This window comes from Buteo buteo, chromosome 20 (genome assembly GCF_964188355.1).
Source record: "Buteo buteo chromosome 20, bButBut1.hap1.1, whole genome shotgun sequence".
NCBI classification, from domain to species: domain Eukaryota; kingdom Metazoa; phylum Chordata; class Aves; order Accipitriformes; family Accipitridae; genus Buteo; species Buteo buteo.
In genome coordinates, this window is record NC_134190.1 from 27,486,433 (window position 1) to 27,513,955 (window position 27,523).

A 27,523-nucleotide genomic window follows, 5' to 3' on the forward strand; every position below is an offset into this window, starting at 1 on the left:
TAGGTAAGACTCTGTGATAGGACTTATTTCTTGAAGAAGCAAAGAGTCATGTTGTTATGAACAGATGTCATGACATGCACCAGAGCAGAGCAGCAAGCGTATTTTACACACAAAAGAGGAAAGTGTTAAAAAACATTAAGAGGAGAGCAGACAGGTTGCGTTAAAAGTAGTTGGCCAGAAACTACTATGAAGAACTACGTCAAATGTGAGCAGGACTATAGCTTTTTACTGACTTAGTTATGTTAAAAACTTGTTGTGAAAATAAAATTTTGGTCTGTTTACAGAACTTTCCAATATGTACGTTGAAAAAATCCTTATTGGCGTTATTTAATGACAGGCAGGGTTGTGTCCTTAGTATTTGTGTAGAGGAAGGTGCAAGCATGATGAGCATGGAGAAGAGAGTTAATTAAAGTAATGATTGTACTGATGAGGTAATAATGTCAGAAGTCCATACACCATGGAAAAATGAGTCTTATTGTAAATTCATTATATGCCTGTATCTCCTGTAAATTCATTGTGAAACTATAGCATGCATAAGTGGCAGGGACCCCAGCAGAATGTGGAACAGTAGATACTAGAAACTACATAAAATTTGTGAACCTTTGCCTACTTTCTGCTTCTAGGGGAAAAAGAGAATTAGAGGGGAAAAGTGTAAAACTTATATGCAATACATATGCCTAGATTTACATTCTAATTTAGTAAGTCTAGCAATTTAAAAACAAAACAAAACACAAACTTGACATTTAAAACCTGTTTTACAAAAAAGCTACATTATAAATGATAAATGTAATCTTGTAGAGCTTCTCAGCACAGATTTACATGTAAATTTAGCAACAAAGAAATCAACATAGTTAGGCAATATTTATCTCTTTCTAGCATTCTTCTTTGTATAGTTCAAGATTGATTATTTCTGTTCAATATTCAACATTTCTAATGTTAAAGAAAATTCCTTTCAAGAAACCCTCTTTCATTGGTTTAAGAATATCCAGTGTCTCCATATACCTGAGCTGAATGTTTCACTTCCTACATTACAGTAAGATCTTTTCAGTTTTTGTCAGTGTGGAGAAGTTGAAACCATTAGTGAGAAGGAGACTTCACAGTCAGAGCACTAAGTCCAAACCTTAATAAGAATTATAAAAGGAGTATAATGAGTGTTCTGCAGTGTATACTAATATCAGCAAACTTTCCATAGATTTATATGATACTGTGTTTGCTACATGTCTGTCTGTCTGACTTGCTCAACTTCCCATGTGTGCAGGATGGCTGTAGAGGGGCGCTCATTATTGTTTCAAGGTTGCTTATGAAATCCTTCTGCTCAGGTTCTAGACCATTTATTTTATGGAATGATGGCATATGAGTACATTAAGTTGCATTATCAGCTGCACCTCTTATAACAAGGTCTTTACAATACAGTATTCAGACAGCTTGGTTTCGAGTTTAAATTCTGAAGGTTTGAATCACAAAATGTTATGTCCCATATACCTTTTTAAGTTCAATAAATGGGGAATTTATGGCTCCCTAAATGTTAGTTAAAGTCCAGAGACAAATTCTCTATTCTCCTATTTGAAAACTATAATACCCTGACAGCGTGGATGGTAAAGATTAGAAGAATGGTCATGATAGTACTCAAATGTTAAAATTTTTATTCAACAGCTGGATAGCCTTGTAGGAGCTTGCTACATGTCATTGCCTTCTCTTCTTTCCACTGTTCATTAAAATAATTTGCAACATATGAAAGGTTAACTTGAGGACCTAAAAGCGTACTGATCTTTTTCACAAACTTCAGTCTTTCATGATATACTGAAGGTTTGAGCATGTAATCCTGGACTTGGGCAAAATTCACATTTATGTCAAAAGAGGCTTTACATCTGCCACATCAAGAAATCTGGCTACTCTGCTGCCAGAGGGACATATAAAGAACAGGTTTCTGTTGGATGTCTTTGCCTTATCATTTGGCATTTCCAGATCCGTAGACAGAATCTTAAATCTGTTGTTAGACACTGAAGAAGCAGCACTCAAAATGCTGAGTACTTACTTCTCTGTTACATGCAGTAGGAGTTGTAAGGCATGATATATTTATTATAAAGTCAATTTAAATATTTAAATATAGAGTCTGCTTGCTCAGGGGTAGACTTGCTGTGGAGACTGGCAGAGAGAAAGGATGCACTGAGGTGGCTTTTCTTTATCTCCATCCCTTTTATCTCCAAATTGAGGCTGCATCCATCCAAATAGTAGTTTCCTAATTTTGAGTGTCCGAGTCTCGTAGTTTCCTTAGGTCTAATAAATTTCTTTAAGGGACCACCAAATGTTTTCAAAGGAACAAGTAAATAAAACTCCTCATGGGTGATGACAATGATGATAGTGTCAGCCGGACAGATCCTCAAGTGGCCAAGCTGCTCAGGCTGACAACGCAACCTGATTTAATTGTGGATGTTGGCACCCTACCTATCCTCTCTTGCTCCGTTTGTGGCTGAGCATTGCCTTCCTCTCCCATTCAGCTCTCTGCCTTTTCCAGTGTAAGGAAAAAGTGAATGTTTTTAGGCCATTTTAGTTGACGTAACCAGCTCACTGTAGGACCATGCAAATGTGATGGCACAGAGAAGGAGACAGGAATTTGTGGCCAGGGGCAAGATCAGTTTGGGGGGAAGGAGCACTGAAAGGACTCACCGGGATTGCCTGGAGGTGTTGTGGAACTACAGCATGCTCATCGCAGGGCAGAACTGGGAATGGAGAGGGGAGCCCACTCTTCAAATCACCGGCTTATTACTAGACATTAACTCATCCTCTTAAAAACAAAACAAAAACCATGCTATTTGTTTTGACTAATCCTTTTTGTCTGTTCGTTTCTATTTATTGAACAGAGGCAAGGGAGAGAGCTGTGATTTATTTATGCATAGTAGGTAAAAAATACAATGGTAATGAAGGTACATGCTGTTAAAGAAAACCAACCAAACAAAAGCCCCAGAAGAATCCAAAACCTCTTAAGAACACTTATTCTTTTAAAATAAAATTTAAAAGGAAAAAAACCCAACCAACTGAATTTGTGAGCTGGAACTAGTAGGGATGGGGGCATCAGCTTGGAAAGTAGTAATATGGCAGAACTCCCCTGCCACTCAGCTGTTCTTTTCAAGTGCTGCTGCTAGAGATTACAGCACAGCCTGAAAAGGCCAAAGGCTTGGACAGTTTAGAGCTTGAAGGAGAATAAATAGCATTGTTTTTTCTTATAAGATTCCAAACCCCTACTACCACTTTTCCTCTTAAACCATTATCTCCTTGAAGGCATTTTTGCCTCTGCCATTTTGTATAATCCATGTCTCTGATTGCAGCTAGACTGAAAAATCATACTAAAATAGCTAGTTTCCTTTCAAACAGAGTTAATTCAGTTGAAATATCTATTCTGCCAGTTTATAAATCTCTGTTTTCTCCTTCAAACTGAAGTTGGTAAACTACCCTTGGAAGTTTCACAATTTAATTACTTTGAGGTATCTTGTTCTCCCAAGAATATAGAAGAGGGATAAGGAAATAAAAAATAATCAGAAAGCAAACCCAACTCCAAATAAAGCTCCTAGGCACAGTAGAGGAAAAGCCTGCCATAGTTAAGTTGATGATGTTGGGCAGTTTTGCAATCAGGTGCTGATACTAGCAGAGGACTGTAATGCGACTGTCCCAAATGTTAAACTCATTAATGGTTTCTGTACCATGGATGGCACTTCTCATCATGTGACTTGTATGCTATGGAGCTGCATGAATTTGGACATTCTCAAAATACCATGCACCCATTATGCTAATGAAAAATACATTGATAGCAATGGTTTTATACATAACTGAGGAACAATGACTCAAATTGTGTTTCTGAAAATGTTAAAGAAAAATAAATGAGGAAAGTCACTGTATGCAGACAGCATACTTATTTTCAAAATAGGTATGTAATTTGCACCCACTCTCCTGCAGATTTGGGATTGATTCCCATCTGCTTCCTACGCTGCAGTGTTTAAACAGTGTCTCTCAGGCTGTTCAAATTGTATTTTCATACACTAACTGTAAGGTAAGGTGCTATCTTTTGTTTGAATTTACACCATGCCTCAATATTTTATGTTGAATGGCTAGCACAGAGGCTGGATAGACACCTAGGAAAATAGTTTTATGATTAAAAAACCAGTTGCAGCTGGTTCTTGGCAAGCTCCTCTGTCATTTTTATTGGCAGAACTTGAAGCTCTGTGGGTCTTTGTCCTGTGCCTAGGAAGTTGAGTGGAGCTCTGGCTGCCACTAAGCTCAGTTCGACCCTACCACTTTTATTTCAAGGACCTGCCTGGCAGACTTCTGTCTGATAATAAACTCAGTCCAGTGTCATCCTTGTGAGAAACACTGGCTTGATCACAGCAGCATGTTTCTCTCTAAATCTGCATCCTGGCTTTCAGCATCATAACATCTCAAATGGAAAGTGAATAGTAACTTGGCTTAAGCAAGTGTCCTGATGGCAATAGCCACCATCAAAAAACCAGAAACAAATAAAAAATTCAAGCTCAAAATGCCATTTTACATAGTCTGTGACTAAACTAAATCTGATTAACTTGCCTATATTTCAAAATTGGGACTGCTTCTTGAGCATCCCAGATGGAAGCCTGGAACTACTGCAGTAAAAACCAGTACTCACTCAAGACTCAGACAGAGCACTTCGATGATGCATCGCTGTATCAGATGTGCAGAGCTACTGATGAGCAGAGTAAGAAAGACAGGCTTTTTTATTTATGTTTATGCCCATTCATGTGGGAAAAACTCATCAAGTGTAGTTTTTCCAACTGAGATACTTAAATTCAAAGCTGAATCCATGTAGTGTTTTCTTTGATACTTATTTCGGCAAGTAGTCATTCATCCAATTTCATGTCATTTTAATTGTCTCATTTTACACTGACAATACCACGTAATGTGATTTGGGGTAATATTGTTAAAGGAAGAAAATAGGGAAGACCTACTTGTGTTGTAAAACCAGTAAGCTTGTTCCAACCGGTGTTATAACCACAGGACAGAATTGTGCTTTGTATCTCTTTCAGTCTCCTTCAGAGTCTCTCTCCCCGCGCTTTCCCTCTGTGCCAGCTGTAGCAGTTCCTACTGCCATCGCAGTGCCCGGCCACTCAGGTTTGCTCGTTGGGCCAAAGGGAAATCCCCGCTGTGTTCGGCATTGTGTAAACCTTTATCCTGAATGGGAGACTGACAAGATGACTGAATCTATTCAGAAACAGCATCTCCAAAGTAAAATGCTGGTTTAACCTGATTCCTAAACATACAAGGCAGAGTTAAGTCTAAAACCAGTAAAAAAGCATTTATTCATGCATCAGTTCTAATTGTAACCTCAGTCTTTCTCTGAAAGACAATGATAGAAAGGTTCAGAACTAAGTGAAGACTACAAGCTGATAATTTTTGAGGACAGATGAGAATTTTGGTGATGATAAAAAAAGTGAATTCTGTCCAATCTTAGTGAGCTAATCTAGCCACAGTAAGGGAATCTGGGATTATTTTATAAAATCTCAGCATACTTTAACATTTCTTGAATGAAGCATTTTGAATTTAGCTTCTAGAATACTTTGGTTTTGAATAGACTGGTTTATACTAAGAGGGAAAACAGGTTTAGAAACTCAAACAAGGAATAGTCTAAACATTTTGGATTAAATTAAACATTCAGTTGATACTGAATTATTTAGGAGAATGAACATGAAAATTATCTGTATTTGCTGTGGCAGACAAACTGAAATATCAATCGTTTTTACAGCTCGCTCTGGGACCTTGTTCTGCTGGCCATTAAAGTGTTGTGCTGGCAAGTAGAAATGGTTTGTTCAGGACAGGGAGAGCAGAAGGGAGGTCATTGATAGACGTTAGATAGACATTGGTAGACTTAGATGTAAGCTTTCAGGTAATGATTGGCATGCACCACTGTGGCTAGATTGGCTCATAAATGTTAGCTGGATAAAAAAGCTCTGAAACTATTGAAGAGCTGAATTTATAATTCTGTTTGGCCTTCCAAATGCTAACTCCTAGTTCTCTGTGAACTTTTTAGGCATTTATTCCCTCTACTTCCTGAGCTTGGATTTGTTAACATCACAATTTGATGATGTTTTGATCTTCAAAATATACCACAGACTCAATTCCTTTCCTTTTTTATTTGGTGGGTGCTTTGAAAGGTGGGATGTTGTTTTCATTATTCTTTGTGAGAAATTCAAAGCTCTGCCTTTGGCATCTATGTCACAGGTGCTTCTGCCTGGCAAGTCCATAGCTGGTTCCATGAGACAGTGAACCTATTTATAATATGGAACGAGGACAAGCCACGGCAAAGGCTTAAACAGAAACAACAGAGTGATGTGATTCCTGGACTGGTGCCATGTAATTGGAAGCAGGTGGCTAGCACTTCAATGCAATCAATGCAGTGCCAAGGTATTCGAGCACCAGAAAATGAATACCAAAACTCAAAGTCTCTGTTACTGATTTGAGGTAGTTTGTGTTTTGTTTTTTGGTTTATTTTTTGAAAGTAATGTACCTGGATTTTTACTATAGATCAGCTAAAAATATGTATGGCTAGTAGAAACAGATGTGCATGGAAGTGCATGGCTGAGCAAGGAGCTCCTAACTGAACTCAGAAGATGTAAAAATGAATTCTACAAAAGGTGAAAGAAGGGGCAGGCGACCCCAGAGGAGTGTAGAGTAGCTGTCTGATCTTGCAGGGATAGGCTTAGGAAAGCCAAGGTTGACCTTGAGCTGAATCTGGGAAGGGATGTGAGGATGGAAGAGGAACAAAGAATTCTGCAAGTATCCTAGCAGCAAAACGGAGGCTGGGACAAATGTGGCCCACTGCTCAATGGGCCAGGGCAACTAGTGACAAATGACACGGAAAAGGCCAAGGCACTCGGTGCCGCCTTTACCTCAGGTTTTGCCGGTAAGACCAGCCTTCAGGAATCCGTGGCCCCTGAGACCCGTAGGAAAGTCTTATCTCTTCTTTTGGTGCTGTCTTTTCTCACTGTCCTTGTGGGGCAGCATTCGAGACCCCTCACCCTCTGCCTTTTTCCCTTCCCCTGCTGCAAACATCAGCCTGCTCCAACCAGATCTAAATGTCAGCAGTGGATGCGTATAACATTTCCTGACTTCTCCTAGCAGGAGGGGCAAACTAAAAAAGGCCAGTGCAGATAGCAAGGACGTGTCTATTGCACGGGTGCCGGCATGGACACAGAGCGTAGCCAGGCAACAAGAAAACAGGACTTTCATTTATCAGACAGGACGCAGAACGATCTCTAGACATTCTTCCCTCTGCTTTGAATCCGGGAAAGCAATTTGAAAAAGGAAATGTGCAGAATATGCAAAATTTTGCACAAGGGAAATTTCTGTAGCAAGAACAAATCAGAAATGGGAGGTACACAGGTAGAAAGACAAATTCAGATTCAGGTAACATGATTATGAGCTCTAACTCGTAACCTGCCTAGAACTGAACAGATTGTAAGTCACTGGAAAAGTGCTTCCAGTGTAAAATAATCAACATATGAGGGAATAGGAGGCAATGTGTGCTGCTTGAACCTGAATGTTATAATAAAAACAGAACACATTTTGGGTGTAGTCAAGACTTAAGACAGGATTTAAATTCTTGATTTTATTCTCTTAATTTAAAAAAAAAACTTGGTCCATATTTGATAAGCATTTTGTATTATTTCCCTTGCTATGAAGAATAACTTTAGTGTTGTTAATTATAAATAATGTTCAACTTCTTTTCATGTTCGCTGATATTCTTTTTGAACAGCATCAAAATACATCCTTTTGATGAAAGTTTCTTGCTTGTTTGAAGTAAATTAAGCTAAGGCTGATAATGGGTGGTGTAACTGTTTGGAGTCATAATTAGGTTATATTGATGCCTGTACTGGGTCAGATCATACCTAGTGTTCTGTCTTGTCTTCAGCCCACAGCAGGTGCCTAGGAAAAGCCTAAACATGTAATGATGTTTTCTCAGAAAACTTTCCCAGCTATTTGAAACCCAGGAGTGTCCTGAGATGAAGGTAGTGTCTTGGATGGGTTTTTATCCAGTCAGCTTTTCAGCTGTCACAGGGAATTCGCAAAGTGGGGTAACCACAGGAACAGAACCACACCACTCAGTGGCAGAACTTTTTATAATAATTAAACAATTATCTGTGTTTGATTTGGTTTTTGTAGCACAGAATAGAATCATGTAATGAGAGCTGGGTAGATTTAATCAAGGGCTCACTTACCTGAGCAATATTTTTGTGTCACCTTCACCCTGTGACATTTAACTCATGTCCACTTTCTGTGTCTTTGTTGTCCTGTGGAAAAGAGTTCTGTAGCTTATCATAGGAATGAAGAACTTGTGCTTTTGTATCATTAAATATTCTTTACTATTCAAAGAACAATGAATACACTTAATTCACTGTTAAAAATCAGTGAACAGTATTCCCTGTGCACATTTCTCATGATTGTATAACTGTCTATTATCTCTCTCCTCAGATGTCTTTTTTTCTAGGTTGAGGAATCAGTTTATTTAATCCTACCCTGTAGAGAAAACACAAAAAGATGGAAGTCTTTTGTCCCCTTTCTATGCGTCTTTCTTAGTTCTACTTTCAAATTTGAAATTGGGGTTGGATCAGAAATGCACAAACTGTTCAAAACAAGGGGGTAAATGGATTTGTTCCATGGTACAATGATGTTTTCTAGTGTTCCACACTTCTCATAATTTATTCTTAATTCCTTTTTTCATTATTGTAACTTAAGTTCTCATTCTTGAATAGTAATGTTCAGTTCAGAGCCCATCACTGAATACATGAAATTTAAGTAAACATTAAACCTTAAACATTGTTTAAGGTTTTTTTTCCTGGTGTGCAACGCTGCATTTTTTAAAACTGCAAATTAAATTCAAGGTAGATAACTAGCCACTCAGATTTGTAAGCGTTTCCTAGAAGTCTCTACAGTCAGTTCTCTGCTTAACCTAAATAACTTGGTATCTTTAGCAAGTATTGTCACTTCACTGTTCATTCTCTTTTCTGCATCACCTAAGGATATGTTCAGCATTTATGAGTTCTGCCGCAGATTTCTCTGGGTCTCAACTGCTGACCTCCTCCCCTCTGAAAATTGACCATGTACCTACCCCACCTGCTTTTTAACCTCTTCTTTATCCATGGAAGAGCCTTCCCTCTTATGCTCTGATTGCATAGTTTCTTGAAGAGGTTCTTAAAAGTCCTTTAGTAGGAGAACTTGTCCAGTGCCTGCTGGAAATCCCAACAGAACTATCATCTGGACATCCTTTATTCATACTTTGTCCATATCCATATCCGTTTTCCTGGACAGTGTTGTTATAGGAGGTTATTCCATTCCAGATGCGAGACTTGGCCTTTATTGAACTTTATGAGGCTCCTGTCATCTTATTTCTCCAGTCTGTTGAGGTGCCTCTGAAAAAACAGCACTGCTCTCCAGCATATGGATCTCCCATTTTCTCTGATTTGTCTATAATTTACAAACCTGCTGAAAGGGCACTCTGTCCCATTGTCTAGGTTGTTAATAAAGACATTAAACAATATTGGCCCAAATATCAGTCTTTGACTGACTCATAACTGGTTGCTAGATGGATTTTGTGCTACTGAATACAACCCTTTAAGCCTGATGATTCAGGCAGTTTTTCACTTGTGTTATCATCTATCAATCCAGTCAATATCTCAATAGCTGGGCTGTAAAGATACTACAGGAGACAGTGGCAAAGATATTGCTAAAGATAAGGTAAAACAGCGTGCAGTGCTCTCATGAAAGAAAACGATCAGGTTGGTAAGGTGTGATTTGCCCTTGGCAGATCGGTGCTGGCTGTTCCCAATCGCCTTTTTGTCTTCTCTGTGCCTGGACATGGCTTCTAAGATGACTTGATCAATAACCTGCTTGGGGACCGAGGTAGGGCTGACAGGCCTGTAGTTCTCCGGGTATTCCTTGGCCTTCTTGAAGACTGGTAGACAAATAAAATTTTTCTAATTTCCAGGAACTTCCCTCGATTGCCATGACCTTGCTAAGTTGATAGAAAATGGTCTTGCAGTGGCTTTGGCCAGCTCCTTCAGTATGCTGGTCCCATGGACTTGTATACATTCAGTTAGCTTAATTGCTTCCTAACTCTGGTCTTCCTCTGTGTTTAGTAATGCTTCACTTCCACAGGCTCTGCTAGTAGCCTGAAGGACATGGCACACCTGTGGGCAGGTCTTGTCAGTGAAAACTGAGGCAAAGAAGGCAGGGAGTACTTCAGGGGTTTTGTATCACTTGTCATTAGCTCCCCTACCCACTGAGTCGCAAGCTGGTATACTTACAGATGTCACTCTGATGCTATTTACTTTCCATCCTCGTTTCAACTCTGGCCGAGCTTTGTCTTTCCTAGCTCTGTTCCTGCGTGTTCAGGCAACGTCTAGATTTTTCATGGAGAGCTCATACCTTCTTCCACCCTCTGTATATTTCTTCTTTGTGTTTCGTCTCATCAGGAGTTCCTTGGTCCTGTGTGCTGGCTTTCTGCTGTGCCTGCTCAGATATCTACATGTTGGAATGGACCATTCTTACGATGTGAGAAGTTGTTCCTGAGGATCAGCCAGCTGTCCTGAGGCCCTGTGCCTTTCAGGGCAGTCTCCCATGGGATCATGCCAAGAAGATCCCTAAACAAGCTGAAATCTGCTATTCTGAAGTCCGTGACTTTAGTTCTACTATTTGTCATGCTTACTTTTCTCAAAATTGTCATCCCCACTCTGATCGCTGCAGCTAAGGCGGACATCACCTTTCACATGCCGATTTTGTAATAACAGGTCCAGAAGATCATCTTCCCTCAGTGGGTTGTCTCTCACCTTTATCAAGGTATTGTCATCAACGTATTTCAGAAATCTCCTGGACTGGTTATACCCAGCAGTCAGGGTGGTTGAATTTGCATACCAGGGCTTGCATCTTTGTTCACTACCTTTATCACTTATATAGTTCTTGATAATTTGCTTGGTACAGACATCATCACTGCCGGTTTCATGGGTCTTCCTGGAGCCCATTTTAGAAATAGATTTTACATTTGCTATCTTCCAGTCCTCAGGTACCAAAGCAGTTGTAAGCTAAAGGTCTTACACTGATTAATAGTTCAGCACTTTAATATCTGAATTCCTTTAATATTCTTGCTTAAATAACCATCCTGAAAATCTGTTGTTTTTCTTTTTATCTGTATTCTATAACCTCTTGTAAGAGCACTGTGGTTTGAGACAGAGGTTTTGATGAGCATCCCCGCCCATTCTGGGATGAGAAGTTCCTTCAGCTCTTTCATGATGAACTTGGGCAGGGGGGGGAAATAGGAATTATTTTTTTTTTTTGTATGGCTTTATCTTCTTAATCACTTTGATAATTTATTGCCTCTGTGAACTGTCAAGGTTCCTGCTTTTAATGTGTTTGAAGAAGGATTTATTAGTAATATTATGGCTTTTGCAAATTGTACTTCAACCTCTTTTTGGTCTATATTGTTAGGCTTTTAGATTCAGCCTGCTAGAGTTTTGCTCTATTGTTTTCTTCATTTTGACGCTGCTTTAGTTTTCTGAAACATGCTTTCTTCCTTTTATTAACTACTTCTGCTGTTAATCTATGCCAAGTTTATTTTTGCCCTTTCCCTTGTGTCTTTTTTTTTTTTTTTTTTTTTTTTGATAGGTAGTATTCATTTGTCCTGTGTTTCCAGCTAGGTATCCTTGAATGCTGCCTGCAAAACTTTAACTCTTAGCTGCGTCAGTTAGCTCCATTTTATCAAGCTTCTTCACACTGAAGTTCCCTATCATGAAGCAGAACATGCTGCAGTGGATTTGGGTATTCAGTTGTTCCTGCAGTGACGCTGAATCTAAGTACATTGTGGTTGCTTTTACAGTGCTATTCCTGCATGCTACTCAGGACAAAGTCGAGTTGGTTCTTCACTCTTGGGCCTCATGTTGAGTTGCTTCATGAAGACCTTGATAGGTGCCTAAAACTTTACTCTTGCTGCCAGGCTTCAGTGTAATGCGTACCCAGGCTTCCTGAGGGTAGCCGAAGCCTGCCATTGCTGCTGTACCTTCTGACCTCCCAGCACCCCTCAGAATTTGTGGTTGGGGGTCTACCTGTTGCACTGGAGAGGATGCTCATCTACATACCCTAATCACTTCTCTTCCTGGCTGGCCACTGGAGAGAGGTTTTTCTTTTCCTCTTTCCCTTTCTACCCTTGTTTTGTTTCCAGCAGTAACTTTGAAGATGATGTATGGCATGAGCTAGGGATCCCACTAAACTTGTCTCAGCTTTCTTTGTGCAACACCTGACGATCAAATCACCACTGTACCTCACTTAATTTTTGTTGGCTTCTCTGCTCCCATACATTAGCGTAAGGAGACAACCCAACACTGGATCATTTTCTTCTCCTTCTCACTCACCTGCTACCACATCACTGGGACTTCTCTCTTGGGCATAGTACTGGCCTGCAGTGTCCCTGGAGGCCATCTCAACAGATGCCTTTATCTCTTTATCTAATTCTTCAACAGTTCAGTGTTTTCACTCTCCCTATGTAGGCGTTTACAGTGAACTTTTCCATCTCACTCCAGTTGAGGATTCTTCCCAACTACAGTATGTAATTTTCTCAGAAAAGGCCAAAAGGCGCTTACCCTATCTGCTCACTGGGGCACATAATCACGTGTGATAGTGAGTTACTCTGCCCTTTCAGAGATACAGCATATTTACTCTGTGTGACTGCCAGTAATATTAGCTAGTGCCCTCTTTTCATCCAGTCCTGCTTCCACTTGCGGTGTTTAGGTTGAGGAGCATGCATGAAACGTGTAACGTGGGAAGTGAAATCAAAATTGTGTTGACTTGTGCTAAGATAGGAAAGAAATTGCCTCTACTCCCTGTGCAGCACAATACATCTGTCTCTTATGCACAGAAAGTAGCCAACCCATTGAAATTTTTGGCTTGTTCGGTTGTTTTAATTTATACAAGTGCATGTTTCAGTTTGGAATTGAATCTGAACAGATTAGCATTTGTAGAGAACCTACCTCCTAAAATAGACAAAACTTTGATAAGAGATGTTATTGTGGTGGGGACAGTGGGAGGGATTTGAAAGCATGCATTTTAAGTACGTTCAGACTGTTGCCAAGTCAGAATTGTTATCTTTGCTCTGCCTTGCATCACATCTGCATTATCCCCCCAGGATTCTTGAGATACCAATCTCTCTTCATTAAAACAAGAACAGCCAAGTGATTGAGATTCCTGCTTGGCTTATCACATTTGGAAAGCTAGCATTCTTTCAACAGTAAGACATGACAAGCTACATCTATACTAGAAAAATAATGTATGTTAGAAAATAACTTTCAGCTAGTACAACATCAAACATGATTTTTATGTAATTTAGATTGAGGTTAAAAACATTTATTGCACATGCATTACTCTATCCATTTATTGAGAAGAGTTTGTATTTATTAATGCTATGACTACTGTATCCTGGAAATTGTTCATGCGAGCATTAGGAGGCATTTGGTGGGTTACCGGATGGGGTAGTTAAAATGTGCTAATTTACTTAGCAGATTTAGTGAGTTAATCCCACTACAGAGGAGTTCACGGGTATGTTTTGAAGGAAGGAATTAAATTGATGAGTAGAAAAATAATTCTTAACTGCCATTAATCCAGTGCAACAGTTTGTTGGCAGTGGATTTGGGACAGTGGAGTAAGAGTAGAAGATGGAAACTAGCGAAGACTAAAGCCTTATGTCTTCCTATTTCTGCTGACTGCTATGATAGCTTTTATTTTACATTACTTTTAGTTTAGGTGCTGTCATATTCTGTTAATACAGCTGTGCATTGTCTGTTCTCCTGTTCTAGCAGTTAGTTCCAACTGTAAGGGGACCAGTCAGTGCTCTAAAATGAAGCATATATCCATCTCATTTTGGGGTACACATTTTTCCTTGTATAGGTTACTCATTTGCTTTAATATTGCTCTTATTGATGTTACTGTTATTGTTGTTATTACTACTAGCAGTAGCAGTTTATCTTTTAGGCAATGCATGATTTTTTGCCAAGGGCGTTTTGAACAATTGAGTTTTCTTGCCTGAGGACATTAACTGTCACTATAAAGTTATTGAGATGTTATTTAATCATCCCAGAAAAATGAGGGGGAGAAAAAAAGCAAAATCCAGCTCGCATTCATAATATTAATTCTGTTCTGAAGTTTTGCTACTCTAATAACTTTCTAAAATCAGGGTTTTTTTCTGGTCAAGCGCAGAATAGAACTTCTCAAAAAGCTGAATACTATGTTATCTTATTTTCACCCCAATCGTTTTGTGATTGCATATGCAGAAGAAGAAAGGCAGAAAAGAGTTTTACAAAAAGAACAATTGAAAAATTTTATTTTCCTCTACTCTCATTCTTACAAATAACTTATTTTGCTCATATTTTCCTCTCCAGAAGAGGAAAATTTCAGTCTAAATGGTGGAGGTTTCAGAAAAATGTTAAGAACCAGAAAGAGTTAGAAGCAGATTATTTTACTGAAGGTCTGGTTAGCCCTATTGAATACTCATAAAAATACAATGTATGTTAATGTATCTTTGTAATTTTCAGTGTAATCCAATCTATCTTGTAAGAATAGGAACATGCATATATTTTTGGAAGAGCTATTAAAAACCAAAGAAGGTAAAAGGTATGCATTAGAATCAGTACTTCTAAGAGCTAAAGCAGCTGTGAAAAGAACCGCCCCCCCACCCCCACCCCGGACTGATTTCTGGCAAATGGAGAGCATCATGAATGAAGATATTCACATTGGATTTTAGGCGATTTGAAGAGGGCAGCGTGCAAACTATTACCAAAAAAAGTGTAGAATCAAAGCAAAAAATTGACAAACACACATATAATAATTGCATAATAAACCCCCCACGATTTTTATATTTACATACATATAACGTATCTCTGTAATATATACACCCATGTAATAATTCCATAATGTCAATACAGTGGCATGATATTCAAGTTTTGGGTTTTTTTGTTGTTTCTGTTTCTCAGTGGAGTGGCTGGTGCTTGCATGCAACTCACATTGAAATCTGTCTGCCACATCTCACTATAGTATAGATTTTGTGGGATTAACTGGAACTGCTTTCTCACAGAGTTGCAACTTTCAAAATCATTTTGGATTAAAAAAAAAGGGTCTCTAGCTGTGAGTGTTGTTCAGAGCAGGGACAAGTGTGAGGAGGCCGGAGCGGCAGAGAGGAGCCGTTCTGGCTGACCGCAGCCCCCGTTCCTCACCCCTGCACTGCTGCTGGGGAGGAGGTGGAGGAGTCTGGAGTGAAGGGATGAAGGTCGCCCTGTGACAAGGTGGTGGTAACGGGGAAGTGGTTTAGATTTGTCTTTGTTTCTCGCCAATTAAAAATAGAGTAGGATGGTAACAAATTGAATTTATGAGAAAGCAGCTGGGTGAGCATCTGGTGGCCAGCCACGGTGCCTACATCCTAGCATGGTTTTTAAGTATATACACACTCTTCTTTCCATCCCGCTTTCTCCAGTAACTCACAGATTAGAAATATTAAAGTATCTGAAGTCAAAGCACCATGATTAGCACAGAATACTGATAGCCTGGATGAACTTTGCTGGAAATTATCCAGTGCTATTTCAAAGAACGTGGCTAGGGAAGAATCCATTGTTTTAATCCATTTGAAAAGTTATGTGGGCGTTGTCCTTGAAAAGATCTGGCAGTGAGACAGGACCTATCCTGTGTTACTGATGTGAAGTTCTTCTGCTTGAGGAATTGGTTATGTAGAGTCTCAGTCACAGTTAACATGCAGGCCAAAAGGATGTCTCTACCCGGCTTTTAAAAATGAGGATCACGCTATTTCCTTTGCCACACAGAGCAAGCAAGTCACTGATGTCCCTGCTCCTTTCTGTAGGATAGTTTGTGTATGGTAAAGCTGAAGTGTGGGTATTCCTCTCTTTCCTTTAACATAGACTCAGACCCTAGTCCTGCAGGTAACTTTAGGTAAAGCCTTATTCTCTCCTCGAAAATCCCAGGCAGTATAAGAGTCTGTGTGCTGGGAAAGAGTTGAAAATTCAGGGCTGAAGTGTACTTCAAGAAAAGTTATTACAGGAAAGTTTTCCTTGGTTCTTTCTGAGTTTAGACCTCAAATATCTTTCCTGAGGAGGCAATAGCCTTGCTTGCACGTGCATTGCAGATTAATTTTAAATATGAGTTCCTTCTTCTTTAAATCTTTGTTCTTTAAGTTGTCTTTTTTTTTTCCCCCCAACTCTTTTTGATTTGTAGTCATTCTGTTTTCAGAGTGAAAGAAGCATGTCTGTAGGTGCAAGCTTTACCATGAGTCTTGGGCTCTCTGTGAGTTTTTGTGTGTTTCTTGAATCTGGGTGAAAGAACTGGGTAGTTTCAGTAGGCGCTGAAAAATTTCAGTAGGCATTTTCCATTGGAAAAAACCTCCACTGCAAGGAGAGGTTACAGAATCTGCAAGGAGACTGACAGACTATTCAGAATGATGCTATTAAAATCTCACAGTATCTCTCAAAAGCACAACAAGTCTTATTTCTTGAACTCTCTGAATTTTGATTTGGCTGCTCTTAATACCTAGAGCTTCTTAAGTGTGCATCACACTGAATATTGTGGAGAAATGCTAAGCAAATGTTTGTGCCATTGAGCTGTTTTAAATTAAAACATATTCCTCCCTGCACTTCAAGGCAGATACAAATGCAGCGGTGGTTTTCCTATGAAGTTGGGTTTGGGGTTTTTTTTGTATGTGTTTTTTTTCTTTTTTTTTTTTAACAGAGAGAAAAATTATCTTTTATCCTTTATTTTTTCACTCAAGAATACTGAGAAATCTTTATTTTGATATACATTACACTAAAAATTATTTTTGAGTTTTTGGAGCTTTCTGACTCTGCAGCTTTGTAGAGGTGCACTCAGAATAGCCTGATCTGAGTTTCAAACCCATTTCACTATTCACAGGAAAGTAAGAGCTATAAATGAATGGACTTTGGTCTAATTCTAAAGCTCTTCAGTACTCCAGGCGTATGCTAAAGGGGGTTCCTATTTCAAGCTACTGTGCAGAAGTTGTCTATAGTGAATATTGCGAATGTTTATGATTCTGAGCCTTTCTTCTATTCTTCTTAGACAAAACTCCCTTTGATTTTGGAGTGTTTTGCTATAGTAAAAGCTCTGGGATTTGAAACACTGACATCAAAGGACTCACTTCAGCAGAAAAAGCACAGGAGATTTTTTAAAGAAATAATTCCTAGTAATAAAAAAGGCTTTGTTACTTTCTATTTATAGTGCTAAACTAGTATCCAGTATAAACTACTGTTAAAAAGCTAAGAGCTATAACATACACATCAAGGGACAAATTGTTAATAAGGTATAATTTGATGGGGGAAAGCTGATGATATCTGCAAAAAGAATTAAGAGCCCCATGGCTACAGAGAAGTGCCTTATTAACAGTTGCACTGGGCATCCTGCTGAATGAGCTTTATTTATCATGTTTTTATAGCTACCTCCACTGAACTTTCAGCTTCTGGGAGAAAAAAAACAAAGTACAATATTGTTCTTCCAATGTAGCAATCAAAGGGTCTCTAAACCAAGAAAAATGGAAAAGAGGTTACAGGAGGAGGAGGAGGAGGAGAACATCGCACAGCTGGTTCAGAAATAAATTTCTTTGATTGGGCTCCCTGTGCGAGATAGTTACTAAAATTTCTGCGTGTCACTGAAATTTAGGAGATACTTTCTCAACCCTTAAGTTCTCCAAGTCTAAAGGTTGAGTGGAGCTTCCTACAACTGTCTGCTGAAATATGAGGTTAGCAGGGAGGGATATATGAGGGGAAAAGTTGGAGATGAATTGTTAAGATACGATGATGATGATTGTTTCCATGACTCTCTGCTTTTCCAAGATTCCTTGTCAATGTGGAATGAGGTAAACACCTTTATATATAACAGGGCTACATTTTCCCTCTAAGCAGCTGTTCTGTTGTCTCTGCAGAAATGGCCAGTTATGACTCATGAATGTTTGTCTTTTAGACAATTTAGAAATTGGATAGGAATGCCCCCCTCATTTCACCTAGCTAATACTAGGTTGCCAGATGTCACTGACCTCCACTAATTAATAACTTGAATGATATTTAACACATAACCTGGAGGTGAAAAGCTCCATACATCATTGACATTGCTCCAGACCATTCACTTGTGTCAAAAAAAGAGAAAAATGAACTAACATTCGGGCTTTTTCATAGCCTCACAATTATCTCAAATCTTCACAATGAAATTGTGATTTAAAGTTGCATTATGGGCCTCCTTGTTCCCACTGCTCCTTCCACTGCAATTGGATGTTCTCTTGAAGACTTTTTCATATTCTGAGCAGATACTCTCCTTAGTCCTGATGCTCCTGTTTGTCTTTCTCACCCTTGATTTCTGTATAATTAAACAGTGCAGCTATGCTCCAGTGATTTTCCTAGTAGCTATAGGTTCAAGCTTTCCTGTTTTAATAAGCATCTTTTGCTCTTTGTGTTTAATGAGAATTTTTCTCAGTCTGCTGTTCTTTTTTGGCCTGTCTCCGCAGCTCACAATATTATCTATGTGTTGATGACACTCATTTATGTCCCTCCTCTTATTCTTCTCCACATTCTTGCTATTTTGTGTCTCAGACTATCTTAGTGTTTCTCAAATTAAATCCAATTATTTTAGAGTAAACATAACCAAAACAGAAATTACTTTGTTTCTTCTTTCCCTGAGTAAACTGTCAGTCATGCTGCCGTCAACCCCCGTTGCCAAGTCTTCGGAAATTTGGTGGTGTTTTTCTTATTATGTTCCATTTTGCCCCATCCACTTTCTAAATGTCTTATATACCTGTTATCCTTAAATGGAAAGAAGAAAACTCAATCTTGATTTTCCAAAGTCACCGTTCTGGTCAATTAATTTAATTAGAAGGATGTAGATGATCTCATGTATGTGTCCCTTTGCTGTTGAACCATTTATTTCTTCACTGGCTTTTCACTGGACAAGCAGCATAAATTGATGCTTTTTACATTTCTCCTGTTGTTAGCATTCTACTTTCTCTCTACTTTCATCTGTCTAATATCTTACCTTGATTTGGACACATAATTAATGGAAAAATATATATGTTAAAGTTCCTTCAACAATTTTTGTCTCTCTGCTGTCTTGTAAGATGCCATTTTTAGACTAACATCTCAAAATGTTTTTATTATTGTGAAGTCACTGTAGTATTTTCTCTAGAGTGATAGACAGGTATTACTATTAACAGAATCAAGCCTGCCATCACCAAAGCCTAATGGCAAAACTGTTTGAATAAATAAGTAAAAAAGACAAATGGAAATGATGATAAAATTATTATTCTGTTCCTAATGAGACATGATGTACAAAATTATATATGTACATATAGAAATACAAAGCTTTTTTGTTGTTGTTTTTGTAGTCTCAGTTATTCAGTATGACATAGAAGGTGTTATAAATTTCGTCCTCCACCGTATCTCTCGGGTTCATCTGGTTTTGTGAGCTCATATCCGGAAGCTGTAATACAGCTGTCTCTGACATCCCAGGGGCAAGATACAGTGTGTTGGCTATGCCTCTCAGAAATTATTTCAGGAAGGTTTTTGATTTGCACAAAGTCTTCTGAAGTGTCATACCTTCCTTGACTGTCTGTGGCTGGAAGGTAAGGAGGGCTGATTGCTGCGCTGCTGCTTCAATTCTGCATGCTATGCCAGCGTGGCTGTCTTGAACAGTGAGTGAGCATGAGGCAAGATGGTCCACATCCTGGTGCCGCCGCTTCCTTCCCGTTTCCGTATTTCTTAGCAGCAAGGAGCAGGTGTACAGGAAAAGAAACTTCTGCTTGCCTATGCTCAAGGTCCAGACCAACATTTTGTGGCACTCTGGTGCTAGGGGCATCTTTTTTCCACTTACTCTGTTATTTAACCTAGGGGGTTGAGGAATATGAAATTACATTGCAATATCTTTCCCTTCCTTGAAATAAAGAGAATCCTGACAGTCCTCGTCAGCACGTAAAAGTTTAAAACACTATTTGTAAAAATATAAAATGAAATGTTGCTTTCAAAAGGTCTTGAAGCCTACTAAAATCAATGTTATTTGCCAAAAAGCAGGAAACACTTTAAAACTCAGTGCGCTAACACAGATGTTAAACCTTAAAGGATTCACATGTAATTTATTCAATACATTATATTTACTATATGCAGTATAATTTCAGAATGTGCATTAAAAATACGTTACGAAATCCCATTCCTACCTGCTGAATGGCTGCCAAGTTTGGTAATGCAAGAACATTTTGTTGTTTTACCCCTTCAGCACAATCCTGCATTCAGTTTTTAAATGTCCATAAAAACTGTAAAAGCCTCAAAACGCCAGATTGGAACATTCAAAACTTTGAAAGTCACAGTGTGATAGTTTTGGGTTTTTGAATAACTCTCTGGGGGCAGGACTAAAAACTCTAGCTCTGAACATACTCAAGTTTTGAGTTGCTAACTTCCAGGTTAGGAACGTCAATTTCTTCTATAAACCTGTCTCTGTTAAATATAAACCAAACGGATTTTTTCTGATATTTAGATGTCGTTGCAGAAGACAAAGAGGGGAATGCACAGGTGGATGGGTAGGTGGCATCTGTGAAAGTTCAGTCTTGGCCAGAGTCTTGTGTCATTAAAGTCAGTGGAGTAGCCCAACACTGAGGGTTTGTGAAAGTCTTAGTAACTCTAAATTCTTCTCTAATATGCTTAACTTTTAATTTTATCATGTTAATTCTGACAATTTTCAACAACTATTTATTTGCATAGTCAATAAAATCAGCTAATTAAAACTTTGGCTACTTCATGAATTGGCAGGGTATGTACTTCTCTCCTCGCTTTTTTTATATACTCCAGGCCAGTACATTTGAAATAAAATTAAATTGACATCAGCTCCTTGAAGCCATATGAAGCTTCATATATTACTTGGTTAAAGTATGAAATTATATATCTGTCAAGGGATCTCAGTTCTTATTGAATTCCAAACCCTGGAAAATTCGAGCATGATTTGATGTTTATTTTCATATATATCACATTGCTTACTTTATAAGAAACTGTGATTTTCTAACTGTGGATGAACAGTAAATGCTGGTTCTGAACAAATGAAAACATATGTAATGTTATTCCCAGGAGAATGGGCTGTTACATGTGGTAATGGGTGGCAAGATACTGCAGTGATTGTAGCCAATTAGTAAAGTTGTCCATACGGTGTTGAACTTTCTGTATGAGCTGCTGGCCTATCACTTCATATGAAAGCCTAACCAGGATGCCTTTAGTCCCCAGAAACCAGCTTTTCCTTTTTGGTGAGCCAAAAGGGAAAGCTGTGTTAAAGGGAAGTCCCTTTTTAATATTTTACTCTAGTTTTTCCCCACAGAGGATGATCACAATGTTGACTGTTTGTCAGGAACCTGTTGGCAAGGTAGGCAGCTCCAGCAATAAAGGCTGTGAGGATGAGGGGTCACGATTCTGGGGAAAGCAAGGAAAATGGTTCCTCTGAAGTACAGAGAGGTATAAATCTTCCTTAAGTGGCTTTACATATTTGCTGGAAGCAAGGATGTCATTATACCAAAGCACGCCTTAAAATTTCTGGTAACCATCAAAACCACCGCTAACTCTGTGGCTGCTAATTTGCTGCTAATGCCTTGCTGGTATACTTCTCTGTGGCTACGTTCTTTCTTTGCATTTACGGTCCTGACGCTTTCTTTATGGCCTCTTTACACTCAGCTTTTGGACTCCAGCATACATGTTCATTGAGAGCTAATTAGGCAGGCTGCAAGACACCCTCGCCAAACAAGTCACAACATTTTGAAGCTATTCCATTGCTGGACTGATGTGAACAATAAGGCGATATTACTCATGTTTGTTGACATATATTATTATGGTTATTGCCATTATACCCCAACTCCCCAGAGTATTGTTTAAATACATGATATAAGAGATGAAAGCAAGCAGATAATGAAAAAGAAAAAAGGAAATATCATGTAGTTGTTAATTTTTGGCATTGTGTAATTAAACCATCTTCTTTAATGTTTTTTTTTGCCAGTATCTAATTAGCAGAGCCATCTGCCTAAGAAATGCTGGACCATCTGTCTGGAATACTGTTCCGTTCATTTCTTGGTTCTTGACTAATTAACTTCTTTCTCTATGAAATGTAATAGGACATTCTGTTTCTGCACTCCAAAGAAGTTCATATATAAAAATAAATATAAATGTGTACCTGTCTACATGTATATGCTATGAGTATCTGTGTAGCTATAGGAGCGTAGTTCTCCCAGGAGATCTGATTGGACTCAGTTCCGTGTGCAGCTTCCACTGCAGGTGAAAGCCACATGGGTTTTGTTGACCTGTAAGTACAACTCATACCTATCTCACCTAACACATTCTAATTGACCAGTCCTTTCTTGATTGTGTTCCAATTTCAAATTTCCTGTCTGCATTTACTGATTAAAGTTGTAATTGTACAAAGGGCCTATATTAAAGTTAATTACTTAGGGTTTGGGGTTTTTTTTTCCCTTTTGTAATTTTTGTGGAAAATCATAGAATAATTTAGGTTGGAAGGGACCTCCAGATGTCTTGCTGGGGGACTTACTTGTTACTGCATGTTGGGCATGAAGAGAACCTCTTGACAGTTATTTCTTAAATGGAAGGGACACGTGAACATTGTTCGCTGCTTCTACACTTCCCATGATTCTCTTTTAGTGTTCTTCTAAGGTATTTGGATAAATCACTTTAGATTGAAGATTTTCTTTTGGATTCCATTGGAGCTAATTTCTTTGCATTTATTTAGTTTGCCTGCTGAAGACATGATAGTTTATCTTTTAAGCAACTTTTAAGCTCTTATCATTCATCCAAACAGAGAAGTTACTGAAATATGTTTGTTGTTCCAAAACATATGATTAATTTTAATACTGTAATTTTTAACTTAACATAGATGGGTGTTGGATCTATATTTTTCTTAATTTTGAAGATAATAGTTTTATTATGTAGCTTGAGTTGGAATTTGTTTCTTCTCTGGCTGGAATTTCTCTCCTTCCCACTACCCCTTGAAAATGCCAGGAGGGATTTAATCTGAAGTTTTTGAAGCACTTTACAAACATCAGTGATTTAATGTTTAAAACACTGATATAGTTATTTACAATGGAGTTTTTACTAAAAGATGCCTGACATCAGTTTGAAACTTGTGCACACTTAACTCTAAGTTGGAACTCCAACGCCTTGTTTCTGTTCAGTCTGATTTTGTCAAATATGTGCGGAGCTTTGCAGTTTGTGTATTTTTTTTTAACTGAAAAAACCAGTTTGTGTTCAAAAGTGAACTGTGACTTCCTCGTCGGACTACACTAGGTCAAGTTCAAGTTGTACCTGTCAAATTTAGCCTTTAGAGCTGGCCACGCTGACTTCCATAGGGCTAAAAATCTCACTGCAAACATTTTGCACTGCTCTACTGGTGACTGGTGACATAATTAAGATTTACTTACATCTACTAGAATGTAGTTATGCTGAGGATTGGGAAATTAGAAACAAACTTAGCCGAGGCATTAAATTTATAGAGGTGCTTAAAAGACCATATTGCTAGCAGGATTTATAAAAGCCATGAAGCTGTATATAGTGTCAGCTTGCTATCAGGAATAGACTGATGTGCTACCTTAAACCCTACTCCTTAACCTATGTAGCTACGTTCTTTGTGGAGGTGCGTAGCAGTCGCTGCTGTCCTACCCATTCTTATTTTCTCTCGCACTAACGTTCAAAATCCCTGTTTCCTCTTTCCCCAGGGGGAACAAACTTGAGTGTCTATAATTTGGTTCAAGGAATTTTGTTGCCAGCTTAAGTAGAATTATAATATCAATTAAAAACAGCACACAGAATGCTGAAGATGGTATTTTGCCTTGTGAAAATTGGAGCTTCTTATGAAGAAATGTAGGAATGAAAAGGTCCTAACAGGATAAACTTTAGCTGTGTAGGCCTTCGTAGTGAATCAAATATCCAACACGGTATGCATATCATATTTGCGTCGCTCATCTGAACTTCATGGAAATATTAGCAAACGGTGTCAAGCAGGAGGATATGTCAATTTAATGGAAGCAGTGGATAATAGTAACATCTTTAAGTAAACCTGGTTTCGCACTTCCTTTCAGAAATAACACAATCTTTATGTGTGTGTCCAGTCTTTCAGAATTGAAACTTTAAAGTCTTAATCTTCTACGAACAAAAAACACATTGTTGTTATTCTTTTGGGACATTTTGTTTTGTCTTTTTGTGCTGAAGATTCAGAACTCATTTTTCTCCTCTTTTTTTCCACATTGAAATGACATTTAACTTGAAGAGTTTTCCACCTGTCTTCCCCCTGTATATTACCCGTAGGCTGTGTTGAACATCTGAATTTCCATCTTGTGGGAAACTCCCCCAAATTTCCTGAAGATTAGAAGAAAAAAAAAACAGCTCTGTATAGAAAGGTTTGTCTATACCTGCTCTTTTTGGTTAATCAGCAATAGGACGTAGGTATGCATTACTGAACCACGTGGGAGCCGTAGGGACCAAAGCAGAACACTTTGAACTACTCAGCTCTCTACAGGTGCCTGTGTAATACACTGCATTTGCAGCCTGCTCTGTGATTGTCTCCTCCAGCAGCGGAACCCAGGGCTACGGGGCTATAAGTACACTTGAGTTCAAAGATGGCACTTAGCTTTGTCACCAGTGTGTCTGCACTTATTTCTTGTCCAGACAGTATTACTCCTTTGGCATATGTTGTCATGAACACGGTTTTCCCAGAGAGTTTGCCAGTTGGTTAGCTCGCAAGCATATGTGTTTATATATAGTTACAGTAGTTTAGTCTGTTTGGGTTCTTGTATGTGCTGTTAACTATGGTATCCAGAAATATTACATAATGTTTTAATATTTACTACCTTTATTTAAATCTATGCATTTTGTGGATGTCAAAGACAGAGAAGAAAGTTTATTTTCAGTTATGCTAATAATGGTATTAGTGGTTTTGTGACGTGGTGGTAAAATTATTAATGTTTAAGATTTGAGAAGCCTAGCCAAGACATTTATCCTAACTAAAAGAACATTTGACTAAAAGCTAACAGTCTGTGATTGTTTCCAAATCACCACTTCTGAGCTGAGGTAATATTGTGTCTGCCACTCTTAGGGGCTCCACCAAAAGCCATACCTCTATATTGTCACGTTATTTACTGTTTGATTCCTTCTTAGAAGTGTGGCAGTTAGCAAGCTGCTTAAGGAGTCCATTCCTCCAGGGACGGATACCTGGCTTTGCTAACATTGAAATGATTGGGTTTTTTCACCTCTTCCCTTTTTCTGAAGCTGTATATAGGCTGGGTCTCTGGGATCACTTGGCAGAGAACAGGGGAGCAGGGAGGAGATGCTGTCCCAATGTTCTCTCACTATGATCAGAGCTAATAAAGCTTCTGCCTGACTTGTCCTAAATTTTACATGCATTATTACGTGCTTGGAGCTCCCAGATTCTCTCCAGCCATGACCTGCTTGCAGAGATGCGTTGTATGCTTTTCTCTGATTTTGTGGAAAGCTTGAAGGACTGTCACTTGGCTTCTGAATTTCGTATCTCCAAAGTCTGTTGATTTTCTTTTCCAAAACTTTCAGTGCCTGAAAAATGTTCTTAATTTGCTTGATTTGTGACATTGTGTCATTTTTGCATTTCACATCTTTCTCCTTCAAACTACTCTTTTACCATGGACTTAGTATCAATTGAAAGCTGGGTATTTTGTCACTGAAAATTGATTTCTTGATAAACATTTTATCCTTAATCCAGCCTTTCTGTCTTCTTACTTCCTGCTGTTCATGCCTGACATATTCTTCTTGGTTCAGTTTTGGCAAGAACTTTCCTTCAAACCTTCCTTTTAAGCACCCGTATTCTAGTAAATCTTTCTACTCTGTCCTCCTGCTGGTAATGCCTGCATTTCTCCAGGCATTTGACATTTTTGGTGTTGTTTAGAGATAATGTATGCAGTATCAGATACTTGTATCTAGTGCCATATAACATATAGGTTTGGGGTGTCCTAATGGATCGATGAGGAACTTAAATTGATCATCCAAGAGGAGTCTTTTGTACTGCAACCTCCATTATGGATGTAAATTGCTTTTTGTATTAAAGATTCAAAAGATTTAAGTCATTGCTGCTTTTTTTTGTCTAACACATTGCTGCTTTTTTATCTCAGTATGAGATTTCTTTCCTGCTGCTAGATACAGTTTGTTATAAATGCTAGGGTCATTCACAAGTGGATTCTTCCAGAAGTTTTCAATATATTCCCCAATATGCTGTAGTCATTAATATGCAAAGGCAAACTGTAGATGAGAAGGTTTGGGATGGAGAAAGAGAAGTAATGGCATTAGTTTTTATAAATCTTTTTTTTCCCCTGAAATGACAAAGCTCATTCTTGGGCTTGTTGAAACACAAATCAAAGAGTACTGCATAGTATACTCTGAAAGCATTTTCCCCTTTAGTTTAAATAGGGTTTCACACTATTATTTTTATTAATTATAGCATCTACTTACTATTAATATAGTCTCCACTAAAAAAAACAGGTACAAAAAATTACCTATATTAAATCTGAATGAACGGTCTTTCATTATTTCCTGGTAAATAAAAATGAAAAAGCTACGGTTTCAATAATTAAGCGGCAGTGGTTAGTTTAGAAATCTCAATTCTTCCTGATAAAATGTATAGTGCTTTGTGGCATTTTTATCTAAAGAACACATGGATGTGCACTGTCAAGGTGAAAGAATACAGAGTGATTTAAAATGCACTCTGACTACACAGCATATACAGGCATTCAAATGTGTACATGGATTGGCACATGAACACCAAGCATACGACCTGCTCCATTGAACAATAGCATTTGTAAGTCATAGCTGTTGAATGTTAAATATGGAAATAATTGGAGTTAACTCATGCAGTGAAACTGTAGTAATGCAGACTAGGCGTTACAGTCCTGGCATAAATCTGCTGAAGCAGAGAGACAGCTCAAAAATGAGGATAAATTGCTTCTGCTTTGCAGTGCTCCATTTCACTGTTGTCTTGTATGTGTCTGCCCATTGCTCCTTTCTCTTAATGGATGTTTTAGTGCTTCTGGTTAGTGCTGCAGTCATACCCTGAGAAACTAAAATCTCCATTCAATGCTTGAGATAAATACTGCAAAACCAAGAGCGGGGCACCTCCTGTGGCGCAAGGTCTCTCAGCAGAGCTGACCTCGGGTCTGCGGTGCTGCTGGGCAGAGAGGGTCAGCCTTTCTCTGTTCCGAACCGCTTACCTTCAGAACGGTCGTGACAAAGTGGCTGAACAGCATCAAATGGGGTTGTGGTTATTTCTCCTGTAGCGGTAGGTACCGTGAATCATGGGGATGGCCAGCTGCACTTTGGATTAAGACACTGAAAAACCATCAGCAGCAAAACTACATTTCTGAGGAGAAAAAGCTTGTAAGGCGATTATGGATAGAATCACCCACAGCTAA

General features: G+C 38.6%; 1 protein-coding gene across 2 annotated transcripts in view; it reads left to right on the top strand.

The window, feature by feature from the left end:
* The window catches only part of SEMA5A (semaphorin 5A), a 328,915-nt gene that overhangs the window by 152,755 nt on the left and 148,637 nt on the right, over positions 1-27,523 (top strand). The gene's annotated exons all lie outside the window — the stretch shown is intronic.